This window comes from Manis javanica, chromosome X (assembly GCF_040802235.1).
Source record: "Manis javanica isolate MJ-LG chromosome X, MJ_LKY, whole genome shotgun sequence".
NCBI lineage: Eukaryota > Metazoa > Chordata > Mammalia > Pholidota > Manidae > Manis > Manis javanica.
This window is the reverse complement of record NC_133174.1, coordinates 134,681,945-134,709,821: the sequence shown is the minus strand read 5'-3', so window position 1 is coordinate 134,709,821 and position 27,877 is coordinate 134,681,945.

Below are 27,877 nucleotides of genomic sequence, written 5' to 3'. Positions count from 1 at the left end.
TTCATATCTAATTATGTTTCCTTTAACCAAGTAGACGTATCCAGGAAAAAATTGCTCATACTTATGTTTAAGAGATTTTTGCCTACATTTTATTCTAAGAGTTTTATGGTCTCATGAGTTATATTCAGGTCTTTGATCCATTTCAAGTTTACTTTAATGTATGGAGTTAGACAATAATCCAGTTTCATTCTCTTGCATGTAGCTGTCCAGTTTTGCCAACACCAGCTGTTGAAGAGGCTGTCATTTCCCTATTGTATATCCATGGCTCCTTTATCGTAAATTAATTGACAATATAGTTTGGGTTAATATCTGGATTGTCTATTCTGTTCCACTGGTCTGTGGCTCTGTTCCTGTGCCAGTACCAAATTGCCTTGATTACTGTGGCTTTACAGTAGAGCTTGAAGTTGGGAAGCATAATCCCCCTTGCGTTATTCTTTCTTCTCAGGATTTTTTTTGGCTATTTGAGGTCTTTTCTGGTTCTATATGAATTTTAGAACTATTTGTTCCAGTTCATTGAAGAGTGCTATAGGTATTTTGACAGGGATTGCATTGAATCTGTAGATTGCTTTACACAGGATGTCCATTTTGACAATATTAATTCTTCCTACTCAAGAGTATAAATTTCCATTTATTAGTGTTCTCCTTAATTTCTCTCAAGAGTGTCTTGTAGTTTTCAAGGTATAGTCTTTCACATCCTTGGTTAGGTTTATTCCTAGGTATTTTATTCTTTCTGATGCAATTGTAAATAGAATTGCTTTCCTGATTTCTCTTACTGCTAGTTCATCATTAGTATACAGCAATGCAACAGATTTCTGCATATTGATTTTGTATCCTGCAATGTTGCTCAAATCAGTTATTAGTTCTAAGTTTTTTTGGTGGAATCTTTAGGGTTTTCTATGTGTAATGCCATGTCGCTAGCAAATAGTGACAGTTTAACTTCTTCCTTGCCAATCTGAATGCCTTTTATCTCTTTGTGTTGTCTGATTGCTGTGACTAGGACCTCCAGTACTATGTTGAATAAAAGTGAGGAGAGTGGGCATCCTTGTCTTTTTCCTGATCTTAGAGGAAAATCTCTCAGCTTTTCACTATTAAGTATGATGTTGGCTCTAGGTGTATCATATATTACCCTTATTATGTTGAGGTATGTACCTTCTAAACTAATTTTGCTCAGAGTTTTTATCATGAATGGATGTTGAATTTTGTCAAATGGACACTTTTTCTACATCTATGGATGTGATCATGTGGTTTTTAACTTTCTTTCTGTTAATGTGGTGGACGATACTGATTACGAATATAGTACCATCCTTGCATCCCTGGAATAAATCCCACTTGGTCATGATGGATGATCTTTTAGATGTATTTTTGAATTCAGTTTGCTAATATTTTGCTGATAATTTTTGCATTTATGTTCATCAGGGATATTGGTCTATAATTTTCTTTTTTTGAATTGTTCCCTGGTTTTGGTATTAGAATGATGCTGGCCTCATAGAATGAATTTGGAAGTATTCTCCCCTCTTCTATTTTTTGGAATATTTTAAGGAGGATGGGTATTTGTTCTACTTTAAATGTTTGGTAGAATTTGGCTGTGAAGACTTACGGACCTAGAGTTTTGTGTTTTGGGAGTTTTGGGATTACCAGTTTGTTTCATTGCCAGTAATTTGTCTGTTCAGATTTTCTGTTTCTTCATGGGTTGGTAATGGAAAGTTGTATTTTTCTAGGAAGTTGTCCATTTCTTCTAGGTTGTCCAATTTATTAGCATATAATTTGTCTTAGTATTCTCTAGTAATCTTTTGTATTTCTCTTGTATCCATTGTGATTATTCCTTCTTCATTTCTGATTTTGTTTATGTGTGTACTCTTTTTTTTTGATGAGTCTGGATGGAGGTTTATCTATTTTGTTTATTTTCTCAAAGAACCAGATCCTGGTTTTGTTGATTTTTTCTATTGTTTTAGTCAGCTCTATTTTATTTATTTCTGCTCTGATCTTTATTATATCCCTCCTAGTAACTTTGGGATTCATTTGTACTTCTTTCTATAGGTTTTTTAATCATGAGTTTAGACTGTTTATTTGGATTTGTTCTTGTTTCTTCAGGTAGGCCTCTATTGCTATGTACCTCTCAGAACTGCTTTCACAGCATCCCACAGATTTTGGGATGTTGAATTTTTGTTCTCATTTGTCTCCATGTATTGTTCGATTTTGATTTTAATTTTTTCATTGATCCATTGATTATGTTTAGCATGTTGTTTAGCTTCCATGTGCTTGTAGGCTTTTTTGTTTTCTTTGTGTAGTTTATTTCTAGTTTCATACCGTTGTGGTCTCAGGAGATGATTGATACAATTTCAATCTTTTTGAATTTATTGAGGCTCTTTTTGTGGCCTACTATGTGACCTATTCTTGAGAATGTTCCATGTACACTGAGAAAAAGTGTATCTTTCTGCTTTTGGGTGGAATGTTCTGTAGATGTCTATTAAGTCCATATGATCTAATGTGTTATTCATTTCTTCTGTTTTCTTATTTATTTTCTGTTTGGTATGTGAGTGGTGTGTTTAAATCTCCTAAAATGAAGAAGTTGCAATCTATTTCCCCCTTTAATTTTGTTAGTATTTGTTTCACATAGTTAGGTGCTCCTATTGTGGGTGCATGTGTATTTATAGTGGTTATACCCTCTTGTTGGACTGACCCCTTTATCATTATGTAGTGTCCTTCTTTGTCTCTTATTACTTTCTTTGTTTTGAAATCGATTTTGTCTGATATAAGTACTTCTACCCCTGATTTTTATCCCAGTTATGTGCATGAAATATCTTTTCCCACCCTTTCTCTTTTAGTGGGTTAGCTTCTGGCAGTCTGCACACAGGGAGGCACCCAGGGACTGAGTTGCCAGTGAGGGGGATGGAGCATCTGGAAATCCCGAGAATTCCCAACATGTTGGTCTGAGGGAGGGCTGGGTGGGAATTGTCCACCTGCCTTTTCTTCTGAGGAGAGAGCTCCATCTACCTCTCACCCCTCTGGCACTCTGCCCATTGCTGGCAAGTCTTTCAAACTGCCACCTCTGCTTTTGTCTCAGGGGGACCAGCAGACCTTACCTGTCCTCCACAAGCAGCTGGAGTGTCAGCCTCCCAGAGGGTTCCACGTGTCCCTAGTGTCCAGTCCCACTAATTTGCAGAACCCAGTGTAATGTATCTCATGCTCCTGGGGCAGATCTCCAGGGCCAGGAGTGCATTGTTCCTGGGCTCCTATCCCCTCCCGACTCAGTTCCTGTTTCTCCCACCTGTGGGCTGAGATGGATGGTGGGCTTGGGTCCCATTTGACTGTTGCTCTGCTACCCTTTTCTGTGTGGTTCTCTTGTTCTCCAGGTGTAGAAGGTCTGTTCCACAGTCTTCAGGTCGTTTACAGACCTAGTTGTGTTTGCTATATTTTCTTCTTTTATGTGTTTTTGAGAGGAGGTTTCTGCCTTGCCTTCCTATTCAGTCATCTTTTTCCTCAGATAAACAAAGCCAGATATTTTTAGGGAGAATACCATGCTCTGTATCAGTGGATGGTAAGCTGGTATTTTGTGTGATGATATCAACCTTTAATCTTGAGAGCAAAATTAGCTCTTTTCTACTGTAAGTTGATCTTCCTACTGAATTTTAGCCAATAGAATTAGATACAAGTATTGTATTGCATTTCTAGTCCTCGTCCATAAAATTACACAGGTAATCTTATATTATTTTCCTTTCTCCATTTGCTATATGTATTAAGATGACATCAATGGCCTGAGGAAGGAAAAATGATATGGTAGAAAGAGCTCAGTCCTTGAAAGACCAAGTGGAAGTTGCCAGATTGATACACACCTTACTGGATTGGAACAGGAGTGAGAACACAATTTAACTATGATCAATCACTGAGACTTTTACATGTTTTGTTGTAGCATGTAGCATTACTTTACTGCCTAACAAAGAAAGTGACACAGAAATGGAGGGATGCTAAAACAAACAAAATACATGGCATAGATGATAAATTTAGATCTCAAGCAGTGGTTGTGAGAAAACATATAAAAGACTAGAATTCATAAAACATACTATGCCATTGAAAATAGTTAATAAAACTCTGACCTGTAATACCTTGGAAAGCAGAACATATGCCCACCATTCCTGTAGCTCCAGGGAAATTAGGTGACAAGAGTCAGAGTTTAACATGTTTACTTATACTTGTACTAGATCTCTAGCATTTAATAAAGTAAAACACTTAGAAAGAAATAACCTCGGGAAAAAACTGGCTAGTTCTCAATGATGAAAATAGTTATTATATTCTTACAATGAATGAACTGAATTAATGGAAAAAATTCTATAGCCTTAATCAAGAAAGAGGACTTAATACATTGTCTGAAAGGCTATGCTGGATTTTCATCACTGCCCTTTCAGTAATTGTCACTAGAGTGATGGGAGTAGCTACTACTTTACGGTGCTGCGACACTGCATAATGATACTCACTATGAAAGGTACCTTCATGCAGTAGGTACCTTCAATATGCTTTCAACAATTTTCTTTTTACCACTAGGCCATTGGTTTACCAATTTTTGAATCCCAAGAACTTTTGCAGCATCAGTTTTAAAGCTTAAAACTTATTCAAGTTAGACTACATTTAAAACTGTTATCAGTTTGTATTTTAGCTATATTAAGGGTTAAAAATCTTTTAGCTTACAGCCCTCCTTTCTTTGTCCGATATGACAAATATTTTGAAATGATTTAATTGGTAGTACTAAATTTTCATTTTGATCCCCAAAACACAATTCAAAAATTCAATCAACCACTGAAGGAAATGACTTCAAAAAGTGTTGAAAAGTGTGACCTCTGACTTTTTGTGATGATTAATTCACCTGCACACTTTTCCATGACAAGCATCTTGTTGCCAAGCGCAAACCTTTCCAACACTCTCATTTCGGAGCTTAACCCTGAGAATGTGACCAGAGAGTTCAGACTGCTCATGTGATGCACAATTACCTGAAGACCAGGACATGTCTTGTCTTAGCCCCACAGCCAGTAGTTAGGAGTACCAAGCTCTGACTTAGCACTTCTTTATATTATATCACTTTAGATCACTAGATCATCTTCAAAGTTCCCAGGAATCACTTCAAGCAATCATCCCCTTTTACTTCCGAGCAAATAAAATGAAGGCACTATTCAATAAGATACAATTATGTTAGGTGAGATAATTAATGAAAAAAATTGTCGGTTTCCCTATGGAAAGATACCAGGTCTTTCACAATTTTCTCCAAATGTGATGAGAGACTCTTCATTTGTAGATGCAGGAGTGTTTCCAAAGTACCTTGCATGCTTTGCTTATTAGAACTTTATTAAAGCTGTGTAAAGTTTGCCAGATGAGGGTTATCACACAAGTTTTAGATGACTTATTCCCAATTTCTGCCAAAATCGGAAGACAAAAATGTCTCTAAACTTCAGCAGTGGGATTTAAAATTTCATGTGATATAAAACTCACTAAGCCTGAGAATCCATGGGACAGTTTAGCACAGCTGCTGGCCATGCAAATCTTCCCAAAGCCTTTCAGTTATTCCTTCTTCCTATCTAAGTTCATATATCATGGCTATAGGCAGAGGTTTTGAAGGCTCAGACCCTGTGAGGATATTGTCATTGCTAATACTAAAGAATTCTCCTACATCAGCTGTCATTGGGTTGTTGAATTCCTTGTATTTACAAAAAACTGTTTAGAGAGTTTGACTTTTCCTTCTTATAGATTTTTTAAACTGCGCCAATCTATGCTGGGAGTTGGAGTTTCTTGAGTCCAAGATCCACCTTTGATGCCAGTAATTAACTATGGAATCTTAGACAAGTGGACCATATACTTTGTATATTTGAACATTCCCTGTTTTAAATGGTCATGATGATTTACTGTACCCAACCACCAAGTATTTAGTTGTTATTATAAAAGAAGATAATAGAGGTCAGGGTTATTTTAGTCAAGCTAAACTTGGAAGCAGCCTGCAAGTGTTATCAAGTCCTGAATCACCTACTTGCTGCCTGTAGGAGCATGGGTGAGTTACTGAAAATACCTCAATTTGCCAATATGTAAAATAGTAATGACAATAAAGCTTATCACATAGGCCTAAAGAAAAAAAATAGGTAAAACTGTCAGTGATGGCACATATAATAAATGTTCAACACAAGTCAGCTGTAGCTTTATAGGATTCATAGAGTTATGAGATTTTACTTCAATAATGGACATTCAAGGTAATCTAATTTTGTTCTTCAAAGTGAGCACAACCCACAGCATCCTTGAAAAAATCTTTCAATTTTTCTAGTTATAGGGAATTGAATATTTCTAGTTATATGCCTCAATTGTTAGGAATGTCTCCTTTTATTTTACAATTCCTATAATTTTTATAATTTGCCTGATTGCTGTTGAAGTATACAATTGGCTGTCATATTATAAAATGATAACTGTCAGTCAGCCATGAATTTTCTATTTTTAAGGTTAATGATTACTAAGTTTCAACTTTTCTTCATATTTCATGATTTTAAGATCTTTACTATTCTGGTTTGGACCATTTAGAAAATTTAATATACCAATATTTACTTATTTATTTATTTTTATGTTTATGAGCATCTTCTATATATCAGACCCTATGCTTGTACTTGGGAAAAGAATATGAAATAGACATGGACTTGGACTTAATGGAACACATCTATTGCAGCTCTCATTCTAGGAGTGATCAATCATATTTCACAAAACAAGAAAAGGAAGCAAAAGTTCATATCTGGGCACAAATATTTAGTTTCAAAATAGTCAAAGCATATAACTTGTATTACTTATGAAATTCTATAGATCCCATCCTGGCTATCAGAAAAGATGATTTAAAATATACTGTTAATTTTTAAACAAGAGAATTTAAATGTAGTATAATTTTTGTTTGATCCTTGAATAATCCATGTGAAGCAAATGTAAATATGAGTAGCAAGTTTGAGTTTGTTTCTAATAGGCCATTTTTTTTAATCATTAAAAGATTCCCAACATTTAGTTAATTAACACATCCATTATCTCGCATATTTATCTTTTCCTTGGGAGAACATTTAAGTTCTACTGTCTTATAATATTTCAGTTATATCAACTGTGTTATATTAACTATATCAGTGTTACATCAACTATAGTCAAGATGTTTTACATTAGATCATCAGACCAATGTTTTACATTAGATTATCATTCATTTTTTAGCTGAAAATTTGTGCCCTTTTATCAACCTTCTTATTTCCCTCACCCCCACCAGCAGAAATATTTCTGCTCTCTGTTTTTAAGAGTTTGACTTTCTGTTTTTTAGATTCCACATAGTTAACACCATGCAGTATTTGTCTTTCTCTGTCTGGCTTATTTCACTTAGCATAATGCCCTCAAGGTCATCCATCCTGTCCCAAATCCATGCTCTCTTTGTCATGGCTGAATAGTATTCCATTGTGTGTGTGTGTGTGACATTTTCTTTATCCACTCATCTGTTAATAGACACTTAATGATGTTTAAATATCTTGTCTATTGGTAATAATGCTGCAATGAACATGGGAGTGAAGGTATCTCTTCAAGAACCTGTTTGCATTTCCTTCAGATATATATCTAGAAGTGGGATTGCTGGATCATATAGTACTTCAATGTTTAATTTTTTAGGAACTTTCGTACTGTTTTCCATAGTGGCTGCACTGATTAATATTTTCAGCCAGAGTACTTAAGGGTTCCCTTTTTTCTCCATGCTCACCAACACTTGTTATTTCTTGTCTTTTCGATTATAGCCATTCTAACAAATGTGAGGTGATATCTCATTGCAGTTTTGATTTGCATTTCCCTGATGATTAGTGAAGTTGAGCACCTTTTCATGTGCCTCTTGACCATTTGTACGTATTTGGAGAAATGTCTATTCAGTTCTTCTGTCCATTTTTCAGTTGGATTGTTTGGTTTTTTTTGCTATTGTGTTATATGAATTTTAAAAATATATTTTGCATATTAACTCTTTATTAGATACATGATCTGAGAATATTTTCTCCCATTCTGTAGGTTGCCTGTTCATTTTGTTGACGGTCTCCTTTGCTGTGTAGAAGATTTTTAGTTTTTAGATGTGGTCCCACTTGTTTTTCTTTTGTTGCCTTTGCTTTTGATGTCAAATAAAATATCACTGTCAAGGCCAATATTAAAGAGCTTATCCCCTATATTTCTTCTAGGATTTTTATGGTTTCAGGCATTACATTCAAGTCTTCAGTCTTTTTTGAGTTCATTTGTAAGTATGGCATAGGATAGGGATCCAGTTTTATTCTTTTGTATATGGCCATCCAGTTTTCCCACTGTCCTTTATTGAAGAGACTATCCTTTCCCCCTTGTGTAGTTTTGGCTCCTTGTTATAAATGAATTGACCACATATGCATGAGTTTATTTCTGGGCTCTCTATTCTGTTCCATGGAGCTAGATGTCTGTTTTTTTGCCAATACCATACCATTTTGATTGCTATAGCTTTGTAACATTATTTGAAATAAGGAAGTGTGATGCTTCCAGCTTTGTTTTTATTTCTCAATATTTCTTTGATTATTTGGGGTCTTTTGTGGTTCCTTACAAATTTTAGGGTTGTTTGTTCTATTTCTGTGAAAAATGCCATTTGTAGTTTGATAGGGATTGCATTAAATCTGTAGGTTGCTTTGGGTAGTATGGACATTTTAACAATATTAAGTTTTCCAATCCTTGAACTTGTTTCAGCTTATTCCCAGGTATTTTATTCTTGGTTAAGTTTTCTCCTAGGTATTTTTATTCTTTTTGGTGCAATTGTTGTTAGGTAATTGGTTCACTAGAGAGCACATTATGATCACAGCCAAGGGAAATAACTGACTAAAAATAGCAGTGTGTTCAAGTCATGGAATTTCTCTTTATCTTCATTTTTTTAATAAATATGGGAGATATAAAAGTCTTTCCAAAGCTTGGGTTTCTAAGATAACATAATTGAATAAAGGCAGGTCACCAACCTGTCCTTTCCTTAAACCCAAAAATATTAATAATGAACAAATTGTGAATGAAATCCAGGGGAAAGAGGAAGAACTAAACAGCATTAAAGTGATAAGTTCACCTTTGCTAATTTTACAAAGTAGCAAATTGTGAGAGAATAAAAAACAATCCAAAATGTGATGTACTGCTTCCTCTTCAACATGCTGAGAACCAGTATCAGTGAAAATGAAAAACTTTATGCTTTTATCAGCAGATATTATTGAGCACCTACTATGTATCAGACACTGTTGTAGACTAAAACTATAAAGCAGCGAACCAAAGAAAATAAAAACTCTTGCCCTCTTGGGGTATCTGTGCCTATAACTATCCTAGTTATACGTATGCCTGCATATGCATCCTACTTATACATAGTCCTCCTTTACTTATTAGTAGTTTATATACTTGGAAAGCTTTGAGAAATTAAAATATCGTTCATTTCAATTCATCTTTGGAAATAAGAGGTTTTTAATATAAAATGATTCATCTGCTCACAAGCTTTAAGTATATTGATTTTCAAAATTGTGGGGCTACAGATTTAGCTTATTCAAAATTTGGAAATTGACTTGTCAAATAAACTAATTGCCAAAGGCAGTCTTCATTGTCAAACCAATCAGACTCTTCAGAAAAAGTTTGACTTTATTTATTTCCCATTTCAAATAAGTTTATTAATACAATCTCCACAATTGTCTCACTTTTGAATTCCAAATCTTAAGATGGATAAGGCACAAAGCACTACCTTGAGTTTGTCACATTACCATCCATATTTCTTAACAATGCTCTTTGTTTTGCTCTCACAAGTCTACTTATCAATGAATTCTTTGAAAATACTTGGGATGTGGAGGGAGAGAGTTCATCAAACAAAATTTTTTTTTCATCACCACCCCATTCCGCAATATATCTGGATCCAGAACTTCCCAAGTTAAGTGCAAATACCATGTTCTTAATATCATTCTTTGTTTAAAGGAAGTTTCACTGATATTCCAAATTGCCCCTTTGCTTGGCACCATGGAGGTTATCAGTATAAGCTAAGGCACTAATCCGGAAGAATGAATTGGATGCCTTTCTTTTGTACAGTGAGAGAAGGATTATTTTGAAGTGGACATGCGAAAGCAGAAGCAGCATGAGGCTGGGATCAGAGATGTGTTTGGGCAGGTTAGTTTTAGAGGGCACATAAGGAGGTGGAAGATCTGCAAACTGATGTCTGGACCACTTGGAAATTCTCTCTGTACCTCTAGGACATGTACCCGCGCACTGAAACCCCTGATTTAGCAGGCATGCATTGAGCATAGCTGCGTATAAATCTGTAGGTTAAGTACTGGGTTGTGGGAGATTAGAGAGGCTTCTGAGCCACAGGCTGCCCTTGCCAAGTTCAGACTGTACACTCCGAGGGAGTGAAATCAGTGTTTAGCTTGGGCTAAAGATAAAAACAGTCTTCTGTCAGTCCCAAAACACAATACTAATATGTTGTGCAGGGGTTTTCTTTGTTTACTTTTTTATTTCTGCCTTGGAAAAATGTATGATGGTCTGTCACTATTTAGGTCTGGTGAAGGCTGTGGATAAGGCAGCATTTCGTATATTCAAAGTTATAAAATCTGACTGAGTTTTCTCCTTCACTGTGCTATTCCACCCCCTCTTTCACCCATTAAAAGGAGGGCTTCATTCTGGTACAGCGAGAGGCTGAGTGCAACAGCATAGGTGTGCTGTGTGCTTCGTATTTGTAGGGCCCTGTGCTAGGTCCTGGGTCCACTGAAGGGTAGCAGGCTTGGGCACCAGCCCGTAGTAAATCCCACCCATATGGCACACACACAAATTTTTATAGGCTTTCTGGGGTTTGAAGCCTAGGCCCTCAAGGAAGCCTATCCTGGAGGTGGAAATTAAATTGAGGAAACATATCATTTAGGTAAGCAGAGAGATGTTAGAAGAACACTCTAGGAAGAGAACTCTGTATGCCTGTGGATTCAATGCTCTGCAAGCATAGAAACTCAAAAAAGGAAAGAACAGCTTATAGATACCAACAGTAGTTGGACCAGGAGAATTGTGCAGGTTTTCATGCCAACTCTACAAGATTGCTCACGATGTCACAGCTTGTGAATAAAACCTGTTTTATTTTTAAGGAACTTAAGAGACCCACAAAATGTGTCAAATTCTCTTTCTTTATCCCCTAAAGATGCCAAGGTCCTATGTGGCCTTTTCTTCCTTTGTTTCCCTTGCATGCGTTGATCAGCATTCCTGTCAAACATTTGGTGAGCCATTGGAAATATGAATCTACACACAAAACAACACTAATACATACTAATAAAGGTAATGCAGAAAATCCTCAAATCTCTTACATTCATCTTTGGCATTTACTCAGGTGTGGACATGCCTGGAGGAGATTGACTTTTCAGGTGGTAAAATATTGGTAACAGAGAAACCATATTTGTCCCATGACAAAGAGATATTTTCTGATCTGAAATGTATGGTGCCCACAGTCCAGGAGGGCTTTCTAAGAGTACTTTCTATTTTTTTAGTGTCTCTTAGTTTCCAGGCCATAAACTACATACACACACACACACACACACACACAAACTTGTCTCTCACAGGTAACAGTTTGGTAGGATACTTAAAAGTCAAAGCGTATGGCATCAGCAAGAACAGAAATGGGTAAGATTTGATGTTTTCATTAGTTTTGCAACAAAGCAAAATTTTTGATTAAAGACCACTAGGCTGGTCCCAATATGCTCAAGGAGGGGAGCAGAAGCAAAACTGTGATGGATTGATGATGCTTCTGGAGAATAACTGTGTTCACTGCCTTGAGTGGCCTTTTCTGGTATCTTGAACTTACATTCTATGAATTGATGGGATGTGGTGTGAGACGTATTTTTTCTTTTTCTTCTCAGGTATTTTTCTGACAATGGAGAAGGAGGAACACGTGCAGTTTGAACAAATATGCTTTCAAATGTGCTTCCAGTTATTATGAATATAGGTAAAGAATTAGTGATAACTTATTTTCAAAATGATAAGAAACAATAGTCTAGATCCCATCCTTACAGTGGATGTTCAGGCTGAAGTACTTTGTGGCCATCACAAGGAAACAGATGCTTTGGGAAGATATTTTTTCTGATGTCCTGGATCCATAGTCTCTAACTGGTGTTGAGATAGACCTGACAGGGGTGAGAAGAGCCATTTTATTATATTACTGGTTTTATGCCTGCTGCTAAAAATTCTGTAGTGATCAGAAAGGGGCATCTCTACGAAATAAAAACTCTGACTGCAACTGAACACTCCAAATATGGAAAACTTCACAATCTATCCATGTGGTGTATACCATTTTTCAGATAGCTATAGTCATTAGACAGCTCTTGGGTTAAATTTGAGGTTGGCACAAGGGCCAGGGCATCAGGACCATGGAACCCTTGTTTTTTGCACTCTGCCTCTAGTCATGGAGCCCACACTGTACTCCAAAAGACCTACTGGCACAAGTCCCAACTGTGAGGTCACCAGCCCATGTACTGTAGAGATACTGCCCAACTAACACTTTGAATATATTTTGTGGCAAAGTATTTCCACATTTATTAACAGATATCAATTTATAGCCTAAAAAATCAAGCTCATGGGATGCTTTTGAATCTTTTGCATCTGTCAAAGAAGACTCTCAGCTAGATAAGAAAAACTGTTTGCATCACAAAAGATGGTGTTCCAGCTATGTGACTTACTGGCTCATGTTTCCCTTATTTCTTTATTCCCTGCATGACACATAAGAAAAATATTTTTGAACAGTTTTCTGAAGCAGATTGTATGTGAGAGTACAGTGGTGAAATCGTTTGATACATGCCTGCAATATGATGAATTATCACCGGTTTATGGAACTATTAAAAGGAATGGAAGACAGCAAATTTAATGATCATAAGGTCTTTGCTAATGCTCATTGGTTGAGTTGTGGAAGCGGTTTACAAAGATTGACTATACCATTAACTCCAATTCAACGTTTTCTTTTAAGAAAAGGAGTATTTGCCAAATACTCAATAATCAAAGGAAAACTAAATCTGTGACTTATGCATTCTCACCAATACTACACTGCATCACAATGAGCCAGAACGAAAGCTCCAAAGAAGGGAAAAGTGTGTGACCCAGCTAGAGAGGTACAGTCATTTATATGGAAACAGAAACTTTTCGTAATATATATCAGTAATAATGACATTACACACGTTCTTATTGTGAATCAACATGGGAAAGGTCTTAATTGTAATTGACAGCATTATGTACATTGACTGCAAGACTACAGGACAAGTGTAAAGAATATTTTGTATATATTGATACATTTAGAGAAATACCCCCTTTGAATTCAATAGTAATAAGACTAAGCTGACACACAAGATTTAGTGAATTGAAGTCACTTACACAAATGCAATTTGAAACTGGTGTGTTTTTGCTTTAAAGCCAAATCAGTTTCTTTAAAAAGGATGAGCCAGTTTGAGCCACATGGATAGAGATATTAAAGGGAAATGCTTTTTTGGTACCTGTTTCATTTATTGGAAATATTTACGTGTCCTTGGGATAACTTGAATATATGAATTTAATTTCTAAATGTAAAATTTTGTGAAATGTAAATATAGACTGAGAATCCCCAAGGAAAATGAGCATCTGATTTGCAATATGCTGTTGGTGTAAAATATGCACCAGACTTGAAAGCTTAGTATTTAAAAAATGCAAAATGTTTTATTACTATTTCATATTGATCCCATGTTAAAATGATGATATTTTGGATATATTGGTTTAAATGAAACCTATTATTAAAATTAGTTTCACTTTTAAAAATTAAACTTTCGGTTTTGAGATAATTAGAGGTTCACATGCGGCAGTAAGAAATAACACAGAGAGATCCCATGTACCCTTTTCCTAATCTTCCACAGTGGTAACATCACCTATACTTCACCCACTCAAAAAATCCACCTTCCTCCAAATCCCTGGAATCACCAATCTTTTTATTGTCTCTGTATTTTCCCTTTTTTGAAATATCATATAATTGGAATACTAAAGTATGTAGCCTTTTCAGATGGCTTCTTTCACTTAGCAATATGACTTTAAAATCCATCCATGTCTTCGTTGCTTGACAGATAATTTCTTTTTATCATAATAATAATAGCCCATTGTATGGATTTACTACAGTTTGTTTATCCATTCACTTATTAAAGGACATCTTGATTGCTTTCAATATTTGCAAGTATGAATAAAGGTACTATAAATATTCACATGTAGGTGTTTGTGTAGACATAAGTTTTCAAATCAGTTTGTTAAAAATACCTAAAAGCACAATTGCTGGATTGCATAGCAAACGATATTTAGCTTTGTAAGAACCTGCAAAATTATCATCCAAAATGACTGCACTATTATGGATTCCCACCAGCAATGAATGAAAGTTTCTGTTGTTCCACATCTTCACCATAAATTGTTACTGTCAGGTTTTAAAAAGTTTTGGCCATCCTAATAAATGTTTAGTGGTGCATCATCACTGATTGTTTTTCAATTTCATGACATATATGATCTTGAGCATCTTTTCATATGTGTATTTGCAATCTCTATACTTTCTTCGGTAAGGTGTCCACTCAGGTTTTTTCCTTTGTCTTAATTGGGTTGTTTTATTATTTTTTATTTTTAATATGTCTACTTTGAATACAAGTTCTTTATCAAATATGTGTTTGTAAATATTTTCTTCCAATCTGTGGCTTAATTTTTTATTCTCTTAGACCAGATGGTTTTAAAACATTTTTTAATAAAGCCCAACTATCAATTTTTCTTTCATTGGTTGTGCTTTTGGTGTTGTACCTTAAAAATCTCCTCTGTTTTCTACTAGAAGTACTGTAGTTTTGCATTTTATATTTAGTTCTATGATCTAGTTTGAATCAGTCTTTATAAAATCATAAAATTATAAAAAGTATATATATGTTTTATATATGTGTATCTCTCTCTCTCTTTATATATATATATATATATATATATATATATATACACTCTCTCTCAAGAGAGAGACATCTAAGTGTTACAGAACCATTCACTTAAAAGACTATCATTTTTCTATTGAGTTACCTTTGGTACTTTGTTCAATAGAATTTTAGTGATTCCAAAAAAGCATTTTGACAGTGACCTGGCATGTTTTCTCTGGGGGTCTTAGCATCATCCTCCTGAAGCTCATCCCTAAGGAGATCAAAACACAGAACTTGATTGGAATGTACAAGTCTGGCTCATGCCCGTGGCCCATGTTTTGCTGGGACTTTCCTAACAAAAGAAAATGAGATCAGTGAGTTACAATTGACATCAAGTAGATTATTTCCTTGTTCTTTGTTTCAACATTGTCCAGGAAGTGGTTTTCCAGCCATAGAAATGGCTGGGAAATTTAAATCAATCAGCAGAATCAAGTGTTAAATATTTTTTGACCTGTTAAATCCTAGAAAGCTCAGCAAAATTTTAGCTGGAACAATGAGGACATATCATCCTATTTCTATGCTCTTCTAGGTTCATTTTTCTCTGACTGTTTTCTATGTAGTACAAAACTTACACCTGGAATTCCATAACACCTTTAAAACATGATAGCAATGGAATTAACATTGCTATTACTTAGTGTGTTGGGATTTTTTTTTCCCTTTTATACTTCTATTCTTTATCAAGGGCTCTTCTATTAGTATAATTTACAAATAAATTCAGTAGTGGGTAATTAGCATTTCAGTAAAAATGCTCTTATGTGGTAATTGGTTAGTGCAGCATTTTGGTATAACTGAATAGATTTAATCACAACAGACCACTTATCGTAAACATCTTTAAAACGTATTTTGAGTCTCATGGTTAATTTATGTTCAGTGATATTAACTAGTTACACACCTGCGTTCAATCAGAAACTATGGCATTTTCCCCTGACACCATTTTCATATTTTAAAAATGAATACGATAGATTATCACTGAGTTGAGAATGCAGCTGAATTTGGCCATTTCACTGATACAGAAATCTTCTTTGTTGCCTCTTTCTAGACTCTACCCCTTTGATTGGCATGGGAAGGTGGATCCCCATTTTTCCTCCTGACTTCATATTTGGAGAGAAACAGCAAGTAAACGCACTCTGTTGTAGAGCCTGGAGGTCCATCTAGAGTAGCAGCTTCTCTGAAATCTTTGTGTGAAGTTATCAGGAGACTGTAGCTTCTTGAGGCCAGAGCAGAATTGAGGGAACAACAGCAGAAGAAAAGATTTGTTCCTCCAAGTTTGAAGGTAAAGACCAGTGTTTTAGGGTTTCTTAAGAAACCTTAATCTGTGAATCCCTTCAAAGAAAGATTAAACTTGTATATTTACTAATTTGCTGCATACAGTACCTGAGTGATCGTCCTTCCTGATTCCTGATGAACCCAGTGAAACTGATTGGAGTGGCATGTTTCTGCGCTGGAAGAATTGTTCTTGTATACGAGATTGGCAGGAGCCTATGGCTACGCAAAGAGGCAGCTAGGTTTCAGCATCACAGAGAGGAAATCCAGAGAGAATGAATGGAAGGATGCTTCAAGGACATTGCTGGTGTCTGTGATTGATTGGTGTAGAAAAAAGCACATAAAAAGCCTCTTGATCTGTCTCTTCTTTGATCCTACTGTCCTGCTTTCACACAAGCATTTTATCTAGTATTTTTTCCTGAGAGTTGTGATCAACATTGTATCAACTTTTTGTCCATTACATGTATTGAAAAGGAAATTCTTTCAAATCATGTGCTTAATTGGAGGAATTGCTGTTTCTTTTCAACTTGTAAATTTTGGGTTGTGTCTCCAAGAAATATGGGAGCAGAAATGTTTCATCCCCTCATCTCAACTGGTAGTCGGTTTCCTATGCATTCAATGGGGACCCCCCAAACCACTGTTTTTATCACTGGATGGCTTGCCACTTCTCAAAAAGACCCTCTAACTGACTTTTATGGATGCTGGGAGAATAGAAAACTGTAATTAAATAATGAGAAATATATCTCTCTTACAGGTTCTCAGTAATGTGAGGGAGAAATTCAATATAACTTTTAATGCACATAACCTCCATTTGAATAAATTAATGCAAAAGACAGAAGTGAGCTCTTAGAGATACATAGAGTTAGACTGTATTAAAATTTTTCTTTGGAACATGATTTTGAATTTAAGATTGCAGACAAAATGGAAAATGTGAGCAATATTGAAAACCGAACTGAATTAGTAGACCAAAGACTCAAGTAGAAGAAAATCTAAAGCAGAGCAAAAACACACAAATATAAAAATCATGAAAAAGAAAATAAACTTTAAAGATAAATTCAGGGAATGAAAAATTTCAGGAGAACAAAATGGATCGTATAGAAGAAAGATATGAATTAAACAAAGGAAAGAAGAAATTTAGCTTCACCCAAAGACTCAAGTCAGCAAACTTAAGGAGCTCATGAGTGAAAACGCTTGATTGAACCAGCAGATTGAATGGGCTGCTGGGGAGGATTGATGGGAAAAAAGATACACACTTTGAAATATCCTGCAGAAATTTATGAATTCCAATAATGAAACAATATCTTAACTTCCAAGATGGTTTATAAGGGATTCAGAGTAGCATTGGTTTTTCTCAACTCTAAGAAAGGAAGCAGTGAGTAGTACACTCTTTACAAGCCATTGAAAGGAAAAGACTGTGATCCTAAAATCTTATACCCATCCAAAACTGCAGTCATCTGGAGAATTAATTAATTATATATATATTTCAGAGGGTATATTATCCATACACCTTTACCTGAGGAAAAATCTTAATGGCTTTCCTCTAATGAAATAACTGAATCAAAACAGAAAATTGAGTGGTCAAGAGGAAGTCCGGTTAGAGTTACACCATATCTCCCAGAGCATTGTTAAGTAATGAGAACAATTCAGCAAGTCAAAAACAAACAAAACAAAAACAGTTGATCAAAAATCTTTGAAAAATATGCAGACTTGTATTCATAATAATTAAGTGGGTCCTAGTGAAAATTAAGTACTTGTTGATTATATATTGGTGGGGGAAAATGAGAAAACTTGAGGTAAATCCTTTGGAAGATACAGAAAAATCAAGTCTTGAGATTAAATAAGAATTTGTATTATTTAGATTCATTGAGCATATATAACATGTCAAGCACCATGAGGTATGCTTTATAAATGCTACCTATGAAGTAGATTTTTTTCACTTTATTAATTTTTCATTTCATGTTATTAAAGGTCACTCCCACAAGGTCACAGCATTTTTAAGGGCCAAGCTGGAAATCACTCATCTATCTAAATACAAGTCCAATTTTTTCCATTAAAAATATGTAGGATATAAATGGCATATGATTATATTAGTCAGGGTTCTCCAGAGAAACAGAACCAATAGGATATATCTAAATATATATAAAGAGATTAATTATAAGGGATTGGCTTATATGATTATAGAAGCTTAGAAGTGCCACAATCTGCTGTCTGCAATCTGGGAGCCTAGAGGCATGTAAATTTATAAATAATGATATATCTAAGCATGAGAAATACAGATTTTGTTATTCAGTTATTTGTGATGACATTAAACTTTAGCTATATGAATCACCTCATTTCTTACATGGCTCACACATATTCATATAACTGCAAAAATAAAGGATGGATTAATTCATGGCCCCCAATAATAAGGTGATGCTTTCTCTTAGAAGTTGTAGAAACTGCTATTAATAATTGGCTTTATAGTTTGGGCACCTCAAAAAGAGAGTTCAGTGTAGTCTTTTACCTATGAAATGCTTGTCCTAGAAAAGTATACAACTACCAGCTATATATAATATTCTGACACTCAACACACTTGTGTCTGCAGTTCAATTGTAAACACATTGAGTTGAATTAATGAAACCAAAACAAGGACATATATTCCAGGTAGGTAGCTCCACATTTTCTCATCCCACTTAAGGAAAGACGAAGGACACCACAAGTTAATGGAAACGTAGTTTACGTTTCGTTAGTGAAAAACAGGGGGAGAACAAGTAAGAGCTGGTTGTCAAAATCCATCTTGGGAGAAGCCATATTCCTATTGAATAAGGAAAGTTTCTCTGAAGAAACAAGGATTTTATTCACTGATTTTACTATACCAAAAATGTAATTTAGTAAAACAAAAATCTGGAAAGTGAAAGGAAAGAAAAGGAGGAGCTATCATTAATAGATCACACACATTATGGCAGGTTCTCTTCAGGTGCTATTTATTTAATCCTCACAACTTCTATAAAATTGAGATACTAATAGTCCCATTTAATAAATGAAAGTAGTCAAGCTCAGTGAGGCAATGCCAAGTTTACCTTAATATATTTCACCTTAACACCAAGTTTGCCTTAATGCAAATATACCTTAATGCATTTTAAGTGATTTTCTGGTAGAAACTGTATAATATTTGCCTTTTTATTTCCATAGTCATGCATAGTATTAGGTATGCAGGACACAATTAATAAATATTGCCAAATAAATATATATAAGAATGAGGGAATGAATGAATAATGTAGCAGAACAGACATTTGAACACATATATATTTAATTACAAAGGCCTGCTGTGTGCAGAAAGATAGAGAATGCTAATTACATGTGATCAAAAACAAAGTAAATGATTTCAATCAAAACTTCGTTGAGGCTTCTGTATGGCCCAGTATATGGTGAGTTTTAGTAAACATTCCACATGAAATGGAAAAAAATCATGAATTCTGTTATCACTAAATGAAGTGATAAAGAAGTGTGTGTGTGTGTGTGTGTGTGTGTGTGTGTGTGTGCGCAAGTAGCTCATGTTTATTTTTCTCAGAGTTTTGTATAACTTACTGATTTTTCTTTCAATTTGTTCTATTAGCTATTGAGAGGGATGTTTTATACTTCCCCACTCTGATCATCTGAAATTGTCTTAATACTCCTGAATTCTTGCAAAATGTTTTTGCTGGGTATAGAATTCTAAGCTGAGTAGTTCTTTATTTTCCTTCAATGCATAAAAATGCCATTTAACCATCCTAAGATTCATATGGAATATGAAGGAACCCTGAATAGCCAAAACAATCTTGAAAAAGAACAAAGTAGGAGACATCAGACTTCTTGTCTTCAAAATATATTACAAAGCAGCACTAATAAAAACAGTGCAGTATTGGGGGTTCATGGGGAAGGCAGTGTAGCACAGAGAAGAGAAATATTGACTCTGTGGCATCTTACTACACTGATGGACAGTGACTGCAATGGGGTATGGGGGGATGTGATAATATTGGTGAATGTAGTAACCACATTGTTTGTCATTCATTTTAAGAGTTTATATAAATACTACCTTAACGTAGATGGCTGATAGGCCAGGCATGCTAGGCCAGGCAATAATGCTGTTGCATGATCTCTAGAAGCCAGAGGGCGGAGTTATCACAACGACTAGCAAGGTTAGAGTAGCAGACAAGTGACCTTGATCTACAGAATTTTATATAGATGATTAGTAGAGCACAGTGAACCAAGGTGTGAAAGAGAAGGGTAGTTGACATGGGTATTAGCTTATACCAGTAGACACAATCAAAGAGAGTTGGCCATGAAATTGAGAAGGGTCACCACTATGAAGAAGCAATAAATCCCTTGTTCACCCTCTGGGCCCCTTTCATCCTGAAACTGCTTGAGTTTTATTTTCACAGGAAAGATACATTCTAGATATGTACATTTCTTGCTCATAGGGCCTCAGCCACTGCAACTGTCCAAGACTTGGTCAGTGTTTAATCCATTGGTCAGAGAAGAGGATCCACTTTAGGGCAAAGGTGATGTGATAGTGAGCCCATGACAGTAGATTTCATGGATCATAACACATACCACACCATCAAGAAGCTGCTGACTGGAAAGAGTGTTAGAGTGAATGCATAGCCTAAATTATGAATGTATAGCCTAAGCATCGGGGTGGGGTAAATTCTCTGCAAGCACGAGGTGCCTTGTTCCAGAACACATTAAATACATTTCGTCAACAGCCTTTGTGCGACACTATGTGCACCATAGGAAGAATATGTAGACGTGAGAACCAAGGGATAGCGTCAAGCAGGAAGACCCAGGTACAAATCCCAGTGAGGGTTCCCACCATGGAGAATGGCATGGATCATAATAATGCCCACCACCAGAAGTCTGAGCCCACAGACCTCAGCCTGCTGCATTTTCTACAGATTCAGGGTCACCAAGAAGAACTCAACACAAGGCACTGTTAGGAACTAGGCTTCCCTCACACACAAAAGAAGAGAAGCAGCATGGTCAGCACTGGTAGTGTGTTGTAGTCTCCTGTGGCCAGTGGGTCCCTCTCAATAGCTAGCCATGGGCAAATGAGAGAACCCCCTCTTCTTGCACTCCAGGCAAGACCCTGTTCCCTTCCCTGGTGAGCCACATATACCAGTCGGGCTGGTCAGGTGCCCTCTGAAGCTAATGCTTAAGAAATACAAGGAAGTTCACTGCATACCTAGAATAGGGGAAAAGTTTCTCCTGATAAGGAGGAAGAATCTGGAGCTAAGTGACAACTCAGCACCTGGCTCCCATGCTGGGGAATATTCCAGACCCAGGGCACTAATCTCCAGGGTAATCCTGGACAGAGGCAGAAGGTTGTACAATGGCTGCTTCCCCAACAGACAGAAGCAGGAGAGGATCCATCAGTGTATTTTTTTTTTTTTGGCTGCATGTCCTCACAATTCTACTCTATGCAAGATTAGAGGCCCTGCTTCATAAAGGAAACACAATTTCATCTGAGGCCACAAGTATCCCATTGAACTAAAAGATATGGCTGCTGTTTTGGTACTTTAGACTCCTCATTTCCAGGTATCAGCAGGTTGAGAAGAAGAGCTCCCATCTTATCAGGGGCAATTGAGATTGACTAGCCCAATGAAATAGAGCACGTGTCACAGAGTAACTTCAGAGAGAAATAGGTATGAAACTGGTGATCCATGTGGATTCTTCTTGGTATTTCCTTGTCCAAATATGACTGTAAAAGGACAAATAAATCATCCCTGGCCCAAGTAGAAGATGGTCACTAAGGGCTCAGGGCCCTCAGGAATAGGGGTCTGAGTCAGGGTTGAGTCTCAGGAGAATCTAGAATAGATTTGGGTAGAACGACAATGAGTATTAATCATGGATCTGAAAATCAACTACAGTGAATGGCATTACAGTTTGTACCATTAGCCTTCTTCTAAGCTTCTGCTTGGTAAGAAAGGCCCACTGGAATCCTGTAGGAGGAGCTCACCACATGTATGTGCAGAGTGGATCCAGGAGGTACATGGGATGGACTGTTAAGACACAGAGATGCACTACCCAGGATCTGCTTTGAGAAAGGACTAGTTACCCAGCTGTGAGGAGTGTGGTTCTCTGATAGCCTCAAGCTGTCAGCTCCTTGAAGGTCTTCCTCAGCTACAGAAGCTGCCTCACTTAAAGTCATGCCCTTACAGGGGCAGGCCAGGCCTGGTGACTGAGCAAAGCTGGAGCATGAGAGCTCAGCTAATTCACTCCAAGGCCAGTCACTCTAATGGGAAATGCTCACTCCACGCTCCAGTGGGTACCCAAGGTTTTGCCCAAACTTCATCTCAGCACTTGCTATGTGGTCAGAAGATCCATTCAATTGTGATATATTATTTTACTACGTTATGGTAGCCTTGAAACAGAATTTCTCATCCAGGGTTGTGCAAAATCTTAACGTTCTGGAAGTTGTCACTAGGGGTGACAAAATATCTTGAAGAAGAAAGAGGAGGAGAAAGAATTCCTGTGACAAGCAACACCAGCGCTCGCACTGACAGACAGTGGCCAAACAATCCGTTACCAAGTGTGTTACAGATCCTGCGGCCCCTACAGCAAAGAGCCATAGGATGACGTTCATCTCGTTGAGTCTGTTCTCCCCATGTGACATGAAATCAGTGATGATTGGCAAGCACTGTATTTCATGGAACGTCAGACAGAAATTGATGATGACAGTGTTTCCCTTCAGAAGCCCTCCCCCTGCTCACCCCTTACACACCTGCCATGCACTATTGAAAATATAGTCACGTAGTTGTTCAGTCTTCGTTTCAGAACAGCTAACCATTCTCTGGTGAAAACAGATTTAGTCACAGAATAATAGAATATAGTAGCTACAGTTCTTTTTGTCTTTAGCCTTACAATGTCCAGATAAAATAATGTTTTCCGAAGTAATTTAGCTTCGTTGTTTTCTTCCCCACTCCCTTCAGTGTGGTTGTTTCTAATATTGCTCTATTTATTTGTTCCAGTTTGAATTCCATTTAATTTTCCCTTACATACCAATTCATTTTAATTGCTTGTTTACTTTGGAGATAAGTGAAACATTACTCCGCCTTTAAGAGACAACTATACCAAAATGCGTATGTAGAGAAATGTTCAGATGAATGTTATTTGTCCTTCATCCCCGCTAACCCATTTCCACTCTCTCCTTCTTTTGCGCCACCTCCCAATACTTACACAATTTCTTTACTTTCTGATGTAACTTTTTTTTTTGTTTTGCAAAAATAAACGATGTAAGCATATTTTATGCCCCTTTCTTGTTTACATGCAGAATGGCCTACCGAAGACACTCTTTTTTGCACTTTGCTTTATAAAGTTAGTATATGAAGGAAATCAGTACCTTTTTTTTTACAGCTGTATTAGGATTACATTGAGTGGATGTGTTATAGTTTATTCCACTGCACTACTGGGAAAAGGCATTTAGATTATTTCCTGAACATGATGGTTACCAATAATGCTGCCATAAATAAACTTGTGGATATCTATTTTGTATTGTTGGAAGTATAGCTTCAGGATAATTCCCTACAAGTGATGCCTCTGGGTCAAAAGATAAATTGCATGTTTAGTTTTGTTCAGTATTACCAAATTTCCTTCTGGGAAGATCATGCCTGTCTGCATTCCCACCAGCAGTTATGAGAGGGCCTGTTTTCCTTTAGTCTCGTCAAGATTTGTTGTTACACTTTTTAATTTTTACCAGTTTGTTAAGTGAGAAATGAGATTACAGTATTGGTTTACTTGGCATTTTTTCATGTTTGAGAATGTGTGTGATGTATACACTGTCCATGTGTGTGTGTGGCTGGAGATGACCTCTTCTGGTCTTTTACTCATATTTCTTTTGGGCTTTGTGCCTTTGTCTCTCAATTTGTGAATCCATTATACATTGGAAATGTTAATTCTTTGTGGTATATTTTTGCTGTGGATATTTTGTCCTATTTTGTCAGCTATCTTTTTACGTTTTTAATGGTGTTTATTGCAATGTTATAAATACATATGCTTAGATGTATATATATACACAAGATTTTTAAATCTGGTTTTATGTCATTGTTAGAAAGCTTTTTCTAACACTAGGATTAAAAAGGAATGCACTCATGCCTTTCTTCATAGTATTCTTATCATGTTGTAATTATTATTACTATTATTATTTTTATTTTAGATACTTAATCTGTTTGGAGTTCATTCTTTTTCATGGTGGAGGATTTGAATCTAGTTTTATCTTTTTCCAAATGGCTGCTCAGTTATTCCAACATCATTCATTTACAAAAACTAATATTTGCCTCAGGGATTTGAGAAACAACATTCCATTTATTTTTGATAGTGTGTTTATTTCATTCCCCAAATGTATGCATTGTATTTATTTATTTGTTTGTTTATATGCACACACACATATTATCCATTGTATCATCTTAAGTGGAATGATCACCGTGGTAGCCACCTTTTTTGGTATGGCTCCTAATGAGCCCACCTTCTGGTACTGATGCCTGTGTGATCTCCTCTCCTTGAATGGGGGCTCTACCTAGTGGTTCACTTCTAATAAAGAGATTATAGCAGAAGTGATGGGATGTCACTTCTATGATTAGGTTACAAAAGACCGAGACTTCCATCTGGCTAGCACTTTCTCATTCTGATGCAGTCAACTGCCACCCTGTCAGATGTTCAATGAAGAGGCCCAAGCAGCAAGGAATCAAAGGAGATTTCTGGCCAGCAGCTGACGAGGGAGTGAGGCCTGAGTTCAATAGCCTGTGAGGAAATGAATCCTTCCAACAACCACATGAAAGAGCTAGGAAGCAAGGACTTTCCCGAACTGAGCTTTTAGATGAGACCAGAGCTTATGTGCAACTTTGTGAGAAACACAGATCCATAGGAACTCAACTATCCCCAGTTTCTGGGGCCACAGGTTCTGTAAGATAATGAATGTATTTTTAAATATTCTGTGTTTGGATTTCAGGTGTAACATAGTAATAGATAAAAATAAGTAAACTACAATTGCCACCTGTTTGTACTCTCCACCTGCATGCTCAAGAAGCCTCTTGAATCTGTTCCAGAGCACTTCTTTAATCTTCTGCCCATTGGTTCTTCAATGTATGAGTTCTCATACGCAGTTTAAAACTTCTGATTTCTAGAAATTCAGGTATTATTGAGTCCATCACATTTTTAAATTTTACCTCTCATCTATTCTTTGATTTTTAATTTCGTCCTATTGCTCATTCCTTTATCTTCTCATTTTGTTTAACAGTGCCCTGCTCTCTGGATCGATACTGAGTTTAGGGAGATGTAGATAAAAGCTGACATTCTCTTTCCTGCAATCATTAATATACTGTTTATTTAATTTGAATGTTATGGCCAGCTCATTTTTATGCTACAGGACCTATGCAAAGACATCACTTTGGTTTTTTTAGGCTTTGTGCTTATCATAGAAAAATAAGTTATCTAGGACTGTGACTGACTTAACATGAATAGTCTTTCCTTTCATCTCTCGACTTTTCTCCTGCGTGCTGTGATTTACTCCACTCTCCTATAATGGAGGGCAAGTTTTTATATAACCAGTTATAGCAGTAAAACATTTTTCATGTTCATCTGCATGTTGTGCCGTCCCACGCTCCTCATGCAGCAGGTAACTAGTGACCGAGAGAACTATTCTACCCTGCTTGTGTTGTAGTTAATGTAATTGAGTGCTTCCAAACGTCGTTTGTAGCCATTGAAACAATTCTTAGTAGTTAGGCCCCTCTGTATCTCTAATCCACTCTCACTTCCAATCCTTTCTCTTCCAGGGAGGATGTGCTAAGGGAGAACTCAGTGTTTTTCTTCATTTAGGCACTGTTTGCATCCCTCTCACACATCCCTTTAATATTTTGGACTATATATGCTACTCTTCTCTAATTACCAACTCTGATATAGGTTGGCCCCTATTTTATTTTGTCTGTTATCTGCAAGTGGTGGACTGTTAAATGTCTTTCCTGTGGTACCATCTCACAAGGAAATATTATCTTTATCTTAATACTGTTTATAATAAAGTAGACTGGCATGCCCATTTTAAAGATGTTATGCCTTAGAAAAGGTAAGTGATTCAACTAAGCTGACCTAGATATTAGAAGGCACAGCTGAGATTAGAATCCAGGTGTTGTCACTTCTAGTTCAGGGTTTCACGTTTCTGTAACACTACTCAGTTTCCTTCTCAACATTTCTCTCAAGCAGTGTGAAGGGGAATAGAATGGCTCAACAGGTCCCAGTTGTCCTTGGAGAGCATTCTTTGGTAGCTGGGAAATTACATGAAATTATATTCCGGTATCTCACATTCTTACAGGGAAATTAACCTCTATCCACCAACAAGAGTTCAATGACACCACTGCTTCATTAGCATATATAACCAAATCATAATTCTCTACATTATTCCTCTCCCTCTGAAATCATGTTTCTCAATATGGATATCAACTGTGGAAGTTGGTTGATATTTCATGTTTTCACCCACTCACTTCACAAAACGAACGGTCTACCAATTTTTGTTGTGTTTAGATAATATCCTTTTAAGTGGTTAAATCTACTTTGATGCCTACACAGGATTCAATGACAGAACACTTTCTGGCAGAAAAAGTAGTCATCCAACTTAGCATAATCAGGGGCAGACATTTGGAAAACTCTGACCACGAAGTGTTATTAATGGTGGCAGGGTGAAGGATATCCACATGAATTAAGAAGAACAAAATCAAAAGATTAGCTTTGTACTCCAACACTATGCCTTTCTATCTTGAAAACAGGTTTTCGGATTGGAAATTTCTGTTTGCAGTGAATGCTTAATTACATAATTTAGGCATGTGGCTCTGTTCCTGTATTCCTCAGTGGGCTATGAATGTCAGCCTTCGAGAGGTGAGCCTGTGCAGGAGGAACGCCCATCGCCAGAGAGGCTCCCAGAGGAGGGCACTTCCCCCGCGAGGCGAGTTCTGGCGGGCGGCGCTGTCACCTGGTGGGGAGCAGCGGGGTTGGAGCTGTTGGCACCAGGCTTCTGGGAACCCGTGGGTCGGGAGCGCTGGGCCCCGAGGGTGAAAGAGGCCCCAAGAAACTTAGAAATAACGAAAGAAATGAATGCCGAACTTTAAAAAGCATACATGTTACAGTTAACATTTCTGTTAAAAATACACTTATATTATGGACGTTACTACTTCAACTTTTACCTATAATGTACATGCATTTAATATTTCCAAAGACATTTATTAATAATTGAGTATTAAAAACTGTCTTTGGGGTGCTTTGGGGGAGTGCATACAGAGAATAATGTCTTCGAATATCTACTCAACCTCACAGTAGCCAAGTTTTCAGTTTTCCCTATTTTCATGATAATGACATTCAGGCACAGAGCTACTACAACATCATTCTGAATCTTTGATAGGGTATCTGTACCTAAACAACACTTCTTTGTGAAAGGTATGATTGGATCCCACTTCATAAATAGGGCCCTCTCCCAGGAAAAAGACAAAGGAAACAAGCAAAGCAAAGATGATCTCTACAGCAGCAACCTCACATGCCGGAAAATTGTTATTAATCAAACACTGGCATTGAGTTTGTAATACCAAGCACCATGATGTCGAAGAAAACTTGCTGTCAGCTGGGAGTGAATAGCGATCCGTGGATTGTTG